This window comes from Gymnogyps californianus, chromosome 5 (assembly GCF_018139145.2).
Source record: "Gymnogyps californianus isolate 813 chromosome 5, ASM1813914v2, whole genome shotgun sequence".
NCBI classification, from domain to species: domain Eukaryota; kingdom Metazoa; phylum Chordata; class Aves; order Accipitriformes; family Cathartidae; genus Gymnogyps; species Gymnogyps californianus.
Window position 1 is genome coordinate 26,144,587 of NC_059475.1, and position 13,599 is coordinate 26,158,185.

Sequence of the window (13,599 nt, forward strand, 5' to 3'; positions counted from 1 at the left end):
TCCTCGTCGTCCCCCCTCCTTCTCCGCGGCCGTTAGCGGGGCCGGCGACTGACGCGGCCGGCGGCCAATCGGCGGCGGGGGCGGGCGGGCGCGCGCCACATTGGAACGCGGGGGCGGGGCGGCGCGGGGCGCTCCCCGGGGGCGGCGGCGGCGGGGGGAGCCCGCGAGACGCGGCAGCGGCGGGTCGCGACGCTGCAACCGGGCGCTTGTTCGGCGGGGCCGGGCGACCTCGCCGCGGGGTTCCCGCCGCCTCGGGGCTTCGCGGTAGCTGCACCGTGCTTGCAGGCATCATGCCTGCAACATCTCCCGGGTCCGTTGCAGAGTGCAACGGAGGAGTTGCCCTTGCACCGCTTAGCCAGGATACTTTGTTGACTCGCGTGGAAAAAATTCACCAAATGCGTATTTTTTGGCCTTTTTCCCTCTATTATTTTTTTTTAAGTTATTGAATCTTTCTGGCTTCTTTGCAAATGCTCTGGAAGAGCATGATTTTTATATATTTATTATATATTTTTAAACCCAATTTCTGTATCCCTTGGTGTAGTCCAAAGGGAAAAGGAAGATGCCTCCAGCGTCCCATTTCAGATCCCTGAAGAAGAAAAAAGAAATCTGGCCCGTGGGCAAAACTGTTGGCTCGGTGTTGCTTCCTCTTTTTCCAGTGATTAATGTTTCTCATTAATGGGAGGAGAACTGGCAGAACCAGCTTAAAAAAAGTACCAACCTGACCGTAAGAAGGGGTTGTTTTCCAGCACTGCAGGTGTGCACAGTGTTTTGTTGAGCAGCGAAGGAGCCCCAGCCCCAAATATCCATCAGCCCCTGGATCCGGTCCTGCCGGCGAGGTTTGACTCCCCGTGAGACCAGCAGAGCATGAGCACGCTGCCTGGGTTGGGCTTCGTGTCCCTTACATTTCCATTTGTGCAATCACCAAGATTATAAGCAATAAAAGTGGAAAGGGAAATGACTCTTTCAGCTTTCTAATGTATTGTATATAAACCCCGTGACAGACGCGCATCCCTGATGAGGACGGCGCGTTTTTTGTTTTCAAGTGCAAGCTTCAATCGGAAATGAAAGTATTCGGATGATGCATGTTTGCTTCTTGCAAGGGGTGCTTCGGCCAAAGGTGCTCCTGCTCTAAAAATAATAGTTTAACACGGGGCTGAGTGACGTAGGGCTCTTGAATTGCATGCAGTCTGCAAAGAGTTCAAGTGTCGGGTCTGTTGGTGTGGCTGGTGGAAGGACTGTGTTAGTGAAGGAAAGGCTGGTTAGCTGGAACCGCTCACCAGGGAGGATTTGAGGTAGCCGCGGGAGATGCTGAAGGTTGCCCTGGCTCTTGGCTAGATGCTGAGTTGACCGATCCCATTGTGGTGTGGAGTAGCAGGACCAAAGGAAGCCACTGTTCCCTCCTGCCTGGGAGTCATCTCAAAAGCTGCTGCTCCTTCTGGCTGGCTGTGGGGTGTGAGGGAGGTCCTGCGGCTCCCAGCACAGTGCTGGCTTTGGTGTGGAGCTTGCTGGTTTCGGGAGAGCAGTCTGTTGCTCCCCTAGCATCTTTGTGGACCATGCATGAAGCACAGTGCTTTCTGGGCCAGTTTATGGGGGACTCCCTCATTGTGAGCCTTACTGGTTGCTGATAGCAATTACTTGCGCTTTTTTGACAATTTAAGGGGGAGGATTATTGTGAGGGCAATACCTGATTTTAGATAGTAAGGACAAAAGCAAGGACTTGTCTGAAGCCTTATTTTTGATGTACTGAGGCAAGGTCGGTCTTACTGGGATGGGGTGGGGGCAGGTTGTTTGCTCATATTCCTTACTAGAAAGCAACAGACCTGCCCAAAATGGGTAGGAGGGGGGCAAAGTTGTGTCCATGAACAGTGCAAGAGGAGCCTGAAGCGGGAGGGCTCCTCCGCTGCAGCAGGCTGGCTTTGCAGTCGGGGGGCCACGAGCATTGTGGTGAGTTGAAGTTGCCGCCCTGAGTCAGGAATCAGAGTAAAGTATGTATATTGAGAAAAAAAAAAAAAACAAGCCCAGGCAAGAGAGGTCTTTGGTCTTTTTATAGAGAGTACCATGTACACTTTATCTGTCTGGGTTTTTTTTAATATTCTTTTTTCCTTTTGTAACTTCTGTCTCGTGCTTGTTAATTCCCAAGCAAAGCTGTGTTTGATTTTTTTTGCCCCCGTGTCCATTTATGCAAGAGAAGTACGTGCTTTTACCTATCTCTTTATTCTTAAAGTTGCTGTTAGCAGGGCCTCTCTCTTGCTGGTTTGGCTATAAGTGCTACTAACCATTTCCAGAGCTCTTAAAATACTGCCTAATATTAATGACGTTTTGGAGTAGTATATTTAAAATTGTTATTGCCAATCCGGTGTTGCTGGCATGTGTGTGAAAATTTGCATGGAGAAACTAAATGTAGACCCAAAGACAAAATGTTTTTGGGTTTTTTTGTTTGACAATCAAATAGTAATACTGTAGATTAACTGGAGGACCTCCAGAAGGAAGAAATAAGCTGCTAAAACTTGACCTGAAGATACAGGGCTGGGTAGCTGTAAGAAGTAATGACTCTTGTTCCCAGTGCTTGGACTGCAGGTGGGAACTTTTGATGCCTACTTTGCGTTGGGAACATGTGTATCCAAGACCTATGAACAACTGGTTTTCCTAAGAAAGCCAAAACAAGCAAACATCACTTTTATTCCTTAGTTTGGATTGCAGCTTTCTGGCATTGTAAGAAATCTGGAGTCAGTTGGACACGCATCTGGGTATGCTTGACATGTCTTCTTGCATCAGTGTTGAGCTCTCTGATCTGGGCTCTCACCTGAGCACAGGTCCTTTGGACCCCAGGGCTGAGAGCTGCTTGAGGCACAGGCATAGCCAGTGAAGGGGGGTCGGCACGTGCAACATCCGCTGGCATTGAGCAAGTGGCAGAATTCCTCCTGGCCTGCCGCCTGGCAGCCCTGCCGCGGGATGCTAGCTTTGCTGCTCTGTGTCTCACCCCTTGTTGTCATGCTTGTGGTGTATTTCATCGCAAGTGCTTCTGTACAGCGCTCCTGCCTGAAGCTCTGTCATAGAGGGTGAAGTTTCTTGGACTGGAGCTCCTGTGCAGCTGCAGATGGTTTTAGTGCCTCCTCTTGCACTGACCTCTCTGCAGTAGTGGAGTAAAGAAGGCTTTAATTCTCCCTGTGACCTCTTCTCTGCTACTGAAGGTGTTTTTAAATAAAGCCTCTAGAGCGACGGTCCTTCTAAAGCTGCATAGTGAAATGTTGCTTTTCAGGAATCCCTGCTAGTTAAACTTGCCCATGCAAGTGGATTCCAGTAGCAAGTCCAGCCTCCCAAAGAAAAAGCAGAGAGGATAAGGTGAGAGACAGTGTCACCCTGCATGGCATCTTCAGAAAGAAGGTGAGGGAAAAGTGCTTTGGAAAGGGAGGAAGTTTGCAGGTAAAAGAGGCCAAACAAAGAACAATGGAAAACACAGAGCAGTCCCATGGCTTATTTGGAAGGTGGGAGCAGCCAAGGTGAATGGAGAAGAAACCTGGTGTGGAGGGCAACACAAGCATCCCGTGTTAGAGAAGTTTTTCTTTAAAATGCCCACCATGTGATAGGCTCTACATTACTAATAGAAAAGACCGGGAGGATTGAGAGCAAAGAGGGAAAAAAGCAGAGGTGAAGGCGGTAAATTTTGACTTGGCATCTAGAATCACGTTTACGATGTGGGTTTTTAGAGGTCTAGTCACTGTCCTCACCATGTAGGCTTCAGACTTCGGCTAGAGCCAGTGAAGGTGGTACTAGCATTGGCATTTTTCCTCCTTCCATCGCAGACTCTGCACATAATTGCAAGAACCTAAGTTTCTGCTGAGAGACAGTCAAGCAATTAAAAATATTGGCACTTAAAGCTTTGCTATTGTGCTTCCTGGTCATTGGTCCGTTTGTGCGAGCAGGATAGCTCGTATCCTTGAGAGCTGTTGTTCAAAGGCCTCGTCTCTCTGCGAGGCAGGGAGGCAGCACTCTGGTGTTTCAGACTCGGAATAGCTTCTCTGCAGTCAGAAGGTAAAAACATTATACATATAATTTAAGGTTTAAGTTGCAGAAACTGGCAGCCTTCAGAGAGAGATCAGTAATGCGTACTGCAGAAGACCGTTTCAGTGCAGTCCCTTGGTCACGGACAGCCATCAATAAGGGGCCCATCAGAAGGGTATCGTAAGCAAAGTCGTCCAATTTGAACACGCTCTGATAAATGGCTTCGTTTCTCTGCCCCCTTTCTTCTCTCCTCCTTAGGCTTTGGCTTTTCAGCAAGGCTAGTTTTACTTGGACTGTAGTGACTTGTCCTGGAGGAGGGACTGCCGTTCTGAAGTCAGTGTCAGCGTCGAGCCCTGCCGGGGCCGCCAGTCCTGGCGGCTCAACTGGGCTGCCTGTGCTGCTGTCAGCTGGGGGCTGGCTTTTGCCGGTGGAAGCTTGACCGTGGGTACTGGGGATGATGTATGAGGACAGAGTGGTGAAAGTGCATGGGAGGTGACGTGGGGGATTATCTCATGCAGCAGCTCTAGCATTGCTTTAATTAGCTACTCCTGAGAGCCAGCGGTGCTCCTGCCTTGCGCAGCGGGGAGCTGATGCACTGAGCATCCTTTGCTCTTCCCTGAGTCAGGTCATCCCTGCGCACTGGGGAGCGCTGGCTCCAGGCTCCTGAGTGCGGATCAGGGCGCCGTGGGCATGCAGCTCCCGTGGCCCCCCGCGAACACCCTTTCAGAGTGTTTCAGAGTGTTGAAGGCTGGTAATTGGAGCTGATGTTGGTCAGGGACGTCAGCTGTTTCCAGGCTGATAACCGACATGAAATATTGTCCAGTACATTCCTTTTCAGTACAATGAAGCTTTATTTTGAAAATGTATCATATAAACTGTATCATAATATGCCGAGTGAGGTTAAATGTGGTCCTTCAACTGCAGACTCAAACAGCTGAGCAGACTAAGTGTACATAGCATCTTCCTTGAAAGATGTCATAAGTTTGGTTGGGATTACCTTTCCACTCCTAGCACGTTCCTCTTTACACCTTTCATTTAGATAAACCTTGACTTCCTCATGTCTGTGTGTATCAGGGGGTTTTGCTGTTGGGCTTGTTTTTTTTTTTTTTAAACTTCTTTTGTTCTCAGGCTGCTGGAGTACTTCCTGTGGTCTGCTGCTTTCTTTCAATTGGAGACCTTTTGCTTGGAAAGGCTAATGTGAATGTTAAATACGCCACAGTTTGCAGAGTCCAGTCCTTTCATCCCTTCCGAGGAAATTAATGAAAACACTTGGAAACTGACTGAAGGAAAAATCAATACTGATGACACATGGACATACTTTTGTGAACAATAAAATACGTTCTGGAGTTGTCGTGTACACACCTAGACGTGCAGATTATCTTTTTTGAGCTCAAATGAGATCAGTCAGCTTTTGAAGAATAGAAGCTTTTTGATTACTGAATTTCTCTTCCCTTCGTGATTGGGAAGAGAACTTTCTTATGTGTGGTATGTGTGTAAGTTGCTTTTTTCCTTGAGAAATTTTTCCTAAATTGTGCAGCGAGGAACTGCTGGATGAGTGCAGCAGTACCTGACGCTCGGTGCAGAATCCCACCAGCTAATGCTGCATTGCTGTTGCAAAGGCAGTACTTCCAGAAAGGTGGATCCACTTACTGCGTCTCCTGGACGTGTTGAGAGCTAGCACCAACTAAATCAGATGCTAACGTATCCTCTTTAGGTCTGATGGACTTAACTGGTGGTTGGTTGGTTTTTTTTTTAACTAGGTCTCATTCTGTAGTCAGGTGTTGAAATGTTGCTTTTGAATTCTCTTGGGGTAGTCTGTGAACTTTTGTAGTCCCTCAGTGACTTGCATATGTGAAGTCACTGTGACGTGCTCCCTCTTCTGTTTGGACCGGAATTGAATGAATTCTTGGGCTCTTTCCATGCTTCTGCTGATCAGTGTTTTAAAAATGTCCGTAGTGTAGAGGACCAGGTATTTCTGTGCAACCCAATACCTCTACGTAGAACACGCACTTGAGGAGCAGGGATTGAAGGAATGGACCAGAAGTGCTTGGCCCCTGCTGGAAATTTTTTTGTACTTAGCTGCGTTAGGATATACAGGGTCTGAACACCCCTCTCCCTGTGTGGAAGGGAATGTGCAGATCAAATGATGGTGGTGGTGAATTCAGCACACGGATATCTGATCTCTTGGCAGGTCTGACACTGGGAGTATCTGGACTGCTGCCTGCCCCAAGGAAAAGGGGGTCGATGTGACCCATGCTCAGCCAGTACTCATCCAAGCGGTGTAACGTGAGCCCCTAACCTGTAGACAGATTTACCAGCCCTGAATAATGTCTGTTGTACTGTGAGATCTTATCTCCCTAATGGCCTGCAAGAGGGTACAAATGAGGAGAAATAAATATGGCTCTTGCTTTTGCTTCCTCTGCATTTTGTGGAACAGTTGATGTGTTCTCGTTCTGCCTGGTGTGTTCGTTAGAGCTTTTAAAGGACTGAGCCAGTTTGTTAGAATTTTAGGAACAAATGAAAATATGATTTGCTCCTACCTTCTCCTTTACCCCCAAATTTTCTTTCCCTTTTTGCTGAGCAAGTAAAAAGAAAGGAGCCGCTTGCTGTGTCCTGAAGCCCAAGTAGAGTGAAACCACTGTAACAAACATAGAGGAACCGTCATGTAACATCCTTCAACAGAAATAACAGGCGCCAACTGGACAAATGGTACCAAAGCAGGATTTTATCTGTATTTTGCATCTGTACCCACAGGTCCCAATTGAATGGGGATCCCCCTGCAGCTGAGACTGCCTGCCTAGAGGTGTTGGTGCTGCAGAGGCTTTACAATTTGACGTTTGATTCCTGAAGGTTTTGAGTTGAGTGGTGGGAAGGGTCATTGCCGAATAACCAGGTGCCTGCTAGAAGTCCAGAGGTCTCTTGGAGGGGTGGGGGTTTCTCATCTGCCTTTGGGATAAAGAGCGTTGGGTTGTGATTTGTAAGTAGTACCATCTGCTCAAGAAACTTTCTGTCATGTGGCTGTATCAAGGGTGAAATTGTGTTTTGTGGTTTGTGCTTTTTATGTGACAGAATTTAAGGACAGTCTTACAAAAAACCACCAGTGTGTATAAAAGCAGACCAGCACTTGGTCATCACTGTTGAGTGCATTGTTGGCTTTGTGCAGGAAAAGGGTGCTCTGGTGAAATGCACTAAGCTTTCTGACTTGGTGGGGCAGTTTGAATTTCGTGCATAGCTTGGCCATGGCTTACAGATGTGTGTGCAAGCCTGTCCGTCCCGTCAGTCTGTCCTGTCCTGTCCTCTAACACCACTAAGCATTCACCAGTGGAAGAAAAAGACAGAGTACTGCAGGTAATCTTTTTTAAAAAAACAAACAAACAAAAAAGCTGGAACATCTAGAAAAGTGTTGAGTGAAACGCCGTGTTGTTGAAAGATGGATGTGCTCTCCAGAGGGGCTAATTTAGACGCTAAGGAAATATACGTGGAGCTGATTGCTGGCCGGGTGCCAGTCACTGAAGGGCACCGGAGGCTGAAATGCCAGGCAGCGCTGGTAGTGCTGGCACTTCAGCCCATGACGGTTGGGTTGCATGAATTATCTCTCTGCCTTCCAGCTAATTTTATCCTGTTGATTTTTCATGAATCATTTCCCATCTCTGTGGGTTAGAAATTAAAGTGGAAGTTTGCTAGCCAGAATAGCCACATCTGCTATTTAGAAAGTAGTGTCTGGGGTTTGCTTCCTGCCCACCCCCACGCCTTCCCTTCCCTTTCCCTTTTTACCTCCATCGGTGTTCAAATACGTGAATCACTGGTGTCGCTCACCCACGGAAATTTTTAGGCTGGCCAGCCTGCACAAGTGCAGGGGTCCTCTGGATGCACATGAGCTCGTGGTGGGCAGCCGGGCAACGCTGGTGGCGGGCGGCAGGCGGGTGCTGAGTGCTATGTGGCAGGGTCCCAGGCGCGCAGCGAGGCTGGCAGGACCTGACCAGGGCGTCTTGAATTTCCTGCGCGTGCCTTATAAAACATTAAAGGCACTCCAGTGTCTTTTCTTTCTCCCAGCACAGCAGAAGAGCAGGAGTGCTGCGGTGGCCCAGCCTGTTGCATGCCTACCAGGCGCTTCCTCACTCCAGCCTTTTTGTCTGTCCACGGATGAGAGTAGAAGGTCATTTGGGCAGTAAATTCACATCTCTGCTTTCTGTAAAAGCATCTGCGTGATGAAAAACTTAACTTCCCTTTGTTGAGCTGTGTGCGCTTGATTGCCATTAAGGCTGAATCTGGGCCAGCAGCAAGGAAAGGATAAGTTGATTATCCAAAATTTGAGCCCTATAAGCAGGGATCCAGGGACCTGTGTAGGAGTTGCATAGCATGGGTCCTGTGGGTAAGCAAAGTTTTGCTGGCAGCTGCGCTTAGGAAAAAGCACATTCCCTTGAAACAAAGTGAGCGCTAGATAAACGAGAGGAGGTCTCTAGCTTGCTGATGTTCATTTTTAATCAGTCTTGGTGGATCACAGCAAATCCAGGAGACTGCAACAGTGATCATGTTGGGACGGTTCTGAAAATCGCTAAGTGGATGGCCCAGGAAATGATAGGTTTGGTAGCGTGGCACCAATCCTGGGTGAATATTCATGCTTGAAACTTGACGTTATGGAAAGTGTCTTGTACTTCTCAAACAGGTCTGATTTTGTTCTTTGAGAAGCTTACCGTTAGTTTAAAGTAAGATCTGTAGATGTGATATACTTAGGTATATAAGGCAGTTAACTCAGTGCATGAGAACCCAATTAATATCTAATGCCAAAGAATATCAATAAAATACAAGTGGCTTAGGAAGTGAAGGTAGTGATTGATATAGAGAGTGGGCATCCAATAAATAAACTGAAGCGGCAGTATAAACAGTAAGGAGGATGAAGGATACTCTAAGCTAAAGGACAGTATTAGCACACTAATAAATTAACTGTTTGTGGATTAACTTTAAGGTGAACGTAGAAAATGGATTTTCAGCGTCAAAAGATCAAGGCTCTGGCATCGCCGCCTTAGGCGAGGGGAGCAAATAATCCAGCTATTTTAAGCTAGAGCTTGATCATTTTACAGAAGAGTCTCTGCAACATGATATGTGGAGACTGCGTTTTCAAAGAAGTAGACTCGATGACCCTTCCCTTCAAATGAGGGGAAGGGAGAAGCCAATTCTGCCTGACACTTAATGATGCAGAAGAAAGCATGACTCACTACTGGCAAAATGTCTAGATGAAACAAGTTTGGTGAATTGTAGCTATTGATGGGGGCAGGATGGAGTAATGCAGTTTGTTTGGTAAATGGAGCCACTGAAACAAAATAATTTTTATGCAGACAAGTGGAGAGTTATATACCTGGAAAGGCATGTCCCGAACATGATCTGCGAATGGAGGCTGCGTCTCGAGCAGTCCCGTGTGAGAACGTGGGGGTCGGAATGGGCAGGCAGCTCTGGGGAGCTTTCTGTGCCAGGTCGTAGCTGGAAAAGACAACCATGATTTTGGACACACAAATGGGGAGGTAATGAATCAGGGTGAGGAGGTAGTTTTATGTCTGTAACCCTTGTATTTGCTTCAGATTCAGTCTTACATCAGCGTGGCTTTCTGGTGCCAGCATCTTGAAGTAATGTAGAGAAAATTGGAAGAGTTACACAGAAGAATGACGAAAATTGTTGGAAAGCTGAGAAGATACTGCATGCATACATATCCCGGGCTCTGCTATGTATGTGTTTTTATTCAGTGCTTATCACTATTGCTATCCAAACACCTTTCAGTAGTGCCTTAAGGAATAAGGCTTACATCTGCCACTTGGTTGTACTCTTATTCTGTCCTTGGGGAGAAAAATGTTGGTGGAATAGCATCTTGTTTTAGTACTGCGGTTTTGTGTCTGTCTGTTTTAACTTTATAAATGTAGGTATATATTTATGTTGAAGAAGCCAAATGCAAAGAAGTGCAACTGGCAGTCCTGACCAAAGATGGTGAGGTTTGTTACAGCCATTAAGCTGGGAAGCAATTCTTTCCATTTGCTCAAAGCGGCGTCCCAACATGCCAGGTACTTCAGCCTTTCCCGCTGGGTTGCAGGGCTCTGAAAGAACTGCTGACTGGTGGCCAGAACTAGAGAGATTCACATATAGCTTGTCCGTGGTGGGAATTAACAGTTGAAGCGAACTTCTGATGAAGTGTTGGCTTCTCTTCCCCTTGCTAGACTCAGATGGAGATTTTGTCCTGTTTGTAGGCTAAAGGTAAGGGCACGTGATGTACAGGGGATCAGTCAGGTTGACCTAATTCTCCTTTCTACCCTTAAACTGTAAATCTGTGAGATCAATGCAGGGAGCCAAATACAGCAAAAATTAGAAGTTTCCAGTTTAAGGGAATTATTTTTAATATATTTTAAAAAGGCAAGTCATGTATTCTTTCAGCTGCAGTAAGTAGCTGCCTCGGCTCCGTGGCATGCCGCACTGCTTCAGAGGCTTTTAGGCTGCATAGGAGCTTTACATTGTCAGCATCCCACTGTGTTGAGTCCTTACTCAACACTTAACGTAGAGAAGTTGCACCAAATAATACCTGGTTTGCAGAAGCTTGTGCTGATCCGTGACACTAGCTTCCTACTCTGAGATCAACAAAGGGCAAATGCTCCCAACTGACCATAATACAGAATTTTGTGTCAAAGCCTGTAAAGTCAGCAGCACTTTCCACCTTCACTAGAAGCCACCGTAAGACAAACTTTAGACTAGTTCAGGGATTATTTCAGAGGTTCTTTTCCTTCTTCCCCCTCTGAAACGCATCTGTCATGAAGTAGATCATGGCAGATTTTGATGACGTGTTTTGCCAGTGAACCATGTAAGAGTGACAGTGTGAATGCATCTCGCATCCCCTTGAAATGATAGGAGGAGTTCCAGGTTGGCAAACGGGAATTTCCCTGTCCTCAGCCTGTCTGCAATCGGGATGACACCAGGAGCTTGGTGTTGTGGCACCCCAATGCTGTTTGTCATGTCAGTTGCTGTCTTGAGCAAGTCATTGAAACCACTGGGAACTCTCAGCCCTCCCTGCTGTAAAACGGGTTTAAGTCTTGTGGTTTTGAAGCTTGCTCTCCAGGCTTCTTCAGAAAGCTGCAGCAAAACTGGTGGTGCTTCCAGGTATCTTTCTTGTAGGCTTGACCTTCATTGTTTTTGGAATTCGAAACGCAAAGAAAATGTTTCATATTTCTCTTCTGGTGAATTTATGGCTGCCGACTGTAGTGGAGTAATTGGCAATGATTGAAACAAGTCCTGGTCGCAGCCCATGCTGCTCAAATCCTACATCATCCATGCCCTGTAATTTTCACTAATTAAGTGTGAATTTGTGACTGACCCAGCTTGTGTGCAGCTGTGCAGGCTGCATTCAGTCCTGCTCTGTGGCTGTCGGGGAAGAGCCCTGGCCTCGCATCAAGCTGGGAGGCAGGTCATCGGGTCTTGCCCTGCCGCCAGCGCTCACTGTGCCGGAACGCTGCTCTGCTGCACCGCTGGGTGGAGGACAGCTTCACCCACAGGAACGTTGTACTTCAGGGGGAAAAGTTAAGCCAGCACTGTGGCAACTGTCAAGGCAAAAGCAATTTTCCCAGTGGAGCATGGGGTTAGTGTCTGTCTGTGGACAGTGGTCCTCTTCTGAGCAAACTAGTTCTGCCTCTTATTTTGTGGTATCTCTCGGTGTTTGCATTGGCTGCGTAGCCAGCTGGTACTTCATAAAGTGACCTGAAATGGTTGGCATGGCCGAGGACCTTGGTAAGTGAATTCACCTCGGGGAAAACAGTCAGCCTGGGTCTTTCATGGCTGTTTGGGGGGGAGCTCGGAGCCTTGAATGCTGTGCTTTATTCCCCCTTCTCGACTCGTCAGTAGCTGAGTGTTCTGGATTACTATTTCTGGTAATAATATGCAACTGTAGAAAAAGCGTATGAATTCAAGTCCATCTTTCACCATGGGCCTGCACTTTAAAACATGGTACAAGCTATGCAAGATCTTTCTTAAAAGAAGAGGGGATGACCTCCAGAAGGCCAGCAGTGAGAAACTGAGTGAAGGAGCTGTGTGCTGAGGAGGGGATGGATTCCTATACGGCTGTTTCACATGCAAGAATGTCCCAATCTGGGAAACGTGCCAGTAAAACGTAAAATTAAAGCTCTGTTTTGGAAGCTGATTCACACAGATAAAAGTCTGTGGCTGTTAACTAGTAACTAAAAGAGGGGCAGTGATAAAGGCGGCATACTTGAGGACAGGAATTCACAGGTTCGTTCATGCTTAACCCCATTTGGACATTTTTTCCTGCATTGGAGATTAACAGCTCAGATGTTCATGTGTTTTCTACTTCCCTGATTGTGAGCAACATGGTGAAGCGACTGGAGATGTTAACATGTATCATGCAGAAACATGACAGGTCCTTGCCTACTCTGTAAAGAAAACGGGAGAGGTTTTGTGGCACTACCTGTGGACCTGGGGGTGCCTCTTGGGATTTGTAGCAGTCACACTGGTGTCCTGGGCCTGCTGAGGGGCATTGTGCCTCATACCACAACTGCCTTTGCTGGCCAAAGGACTTGATGTTGTGTGCGAACAGCACCTGGATCTTCACAGCATCCCTCTCACCTAGGGTTAGTCCTCTCTGACATGCTGCTAGGACTTTGCAGTACGCTGTGTGCACACTGACATTGGGAGGACTGACTGTCCTGATGACCACATGGGAGGCCAAGTAGCCCCCGGGAATACCTTCAGCAGTAACCAAGGAGCCTGCTCTGCTTATGCTTGCATGGTGCTTCTCCACATCATCTGAAATCTTCAGAGGATCTTCATATTTAAGTGTTAGAACAAACACAACTATAAAAATTGCCAAAAAACCCACAAAACAATGAAGTGGAGGGAGTGAAAAGTGTAGAATGGGAACTAGACTCTTGTGGTTGTGGAAAACTAAAGGGGGAGGAGAAAGGGCAAGAAAGAGAAACTAATGGGCAGTGAAATTAGGAAAAATTAAAAGCAGCTTTAAATACATCAGAAGCTAAAGGAGTCCTAGAAGCACAGTCATCTACTGCTGCCTGGAACTGGAGAAATGTTGAATGTTTGTTTCCTGTAGCTGGCGGAAAAGCTAGATGATAGTACCAGTTACAGCAGCAGCGTAATGCTCTCTGTTGTAGCAGTAGCTTGGGAAATTACCAAACAGCAGCAACTACAGCAGTACATTTTTAAGTTTGCTGTTCTGGCTAACTTGCATCCAGGGATTTTAAAAGGACTGACTGAGCAGCGCTCTCTGGGCCATAAATGCTAACTTAAAAAAAAAAAAAAAGTATACGCAGTGAGTTAGACTGAAAAAAATGTTGTGTGTTAGTCATAAACAAGTAAGCTAATATCAGGTCTAATCTGGGCAAACTAGAATACTAGGCTACCTGCAGTCTGATGTTTGCTTCCAGTAAAATAATGTAATAGCTGATAGGGATTGGATTGGTCATGATTTAAGGGGGTGTTAATTGTAATAATCAGTCTGTGCAGATTTTTTAAAAACAGGTCTTTTCTAACATGGTATGATTTTCTGATGTTGCTGTAATTTTGCTTGATAAAGGTAAAAGCGTTGGTATGTCTTGT

The 13,599-nt window shown here is 46.8% G+C and overlaps 1 protein-coding gene across 1 annotated transcript in view; it reads left to right on the forward strand.

Annotated features, from left to right (window-relative positions):
* PRDM11 (PR/SET domain 11) overlaps positions 1 to 13,599 on the forward strand; it is a 43,685-nt gene that overhangs the window by 408 nt on the left and 29,678 nt on the right. The window lies entirely within an intron of this gene.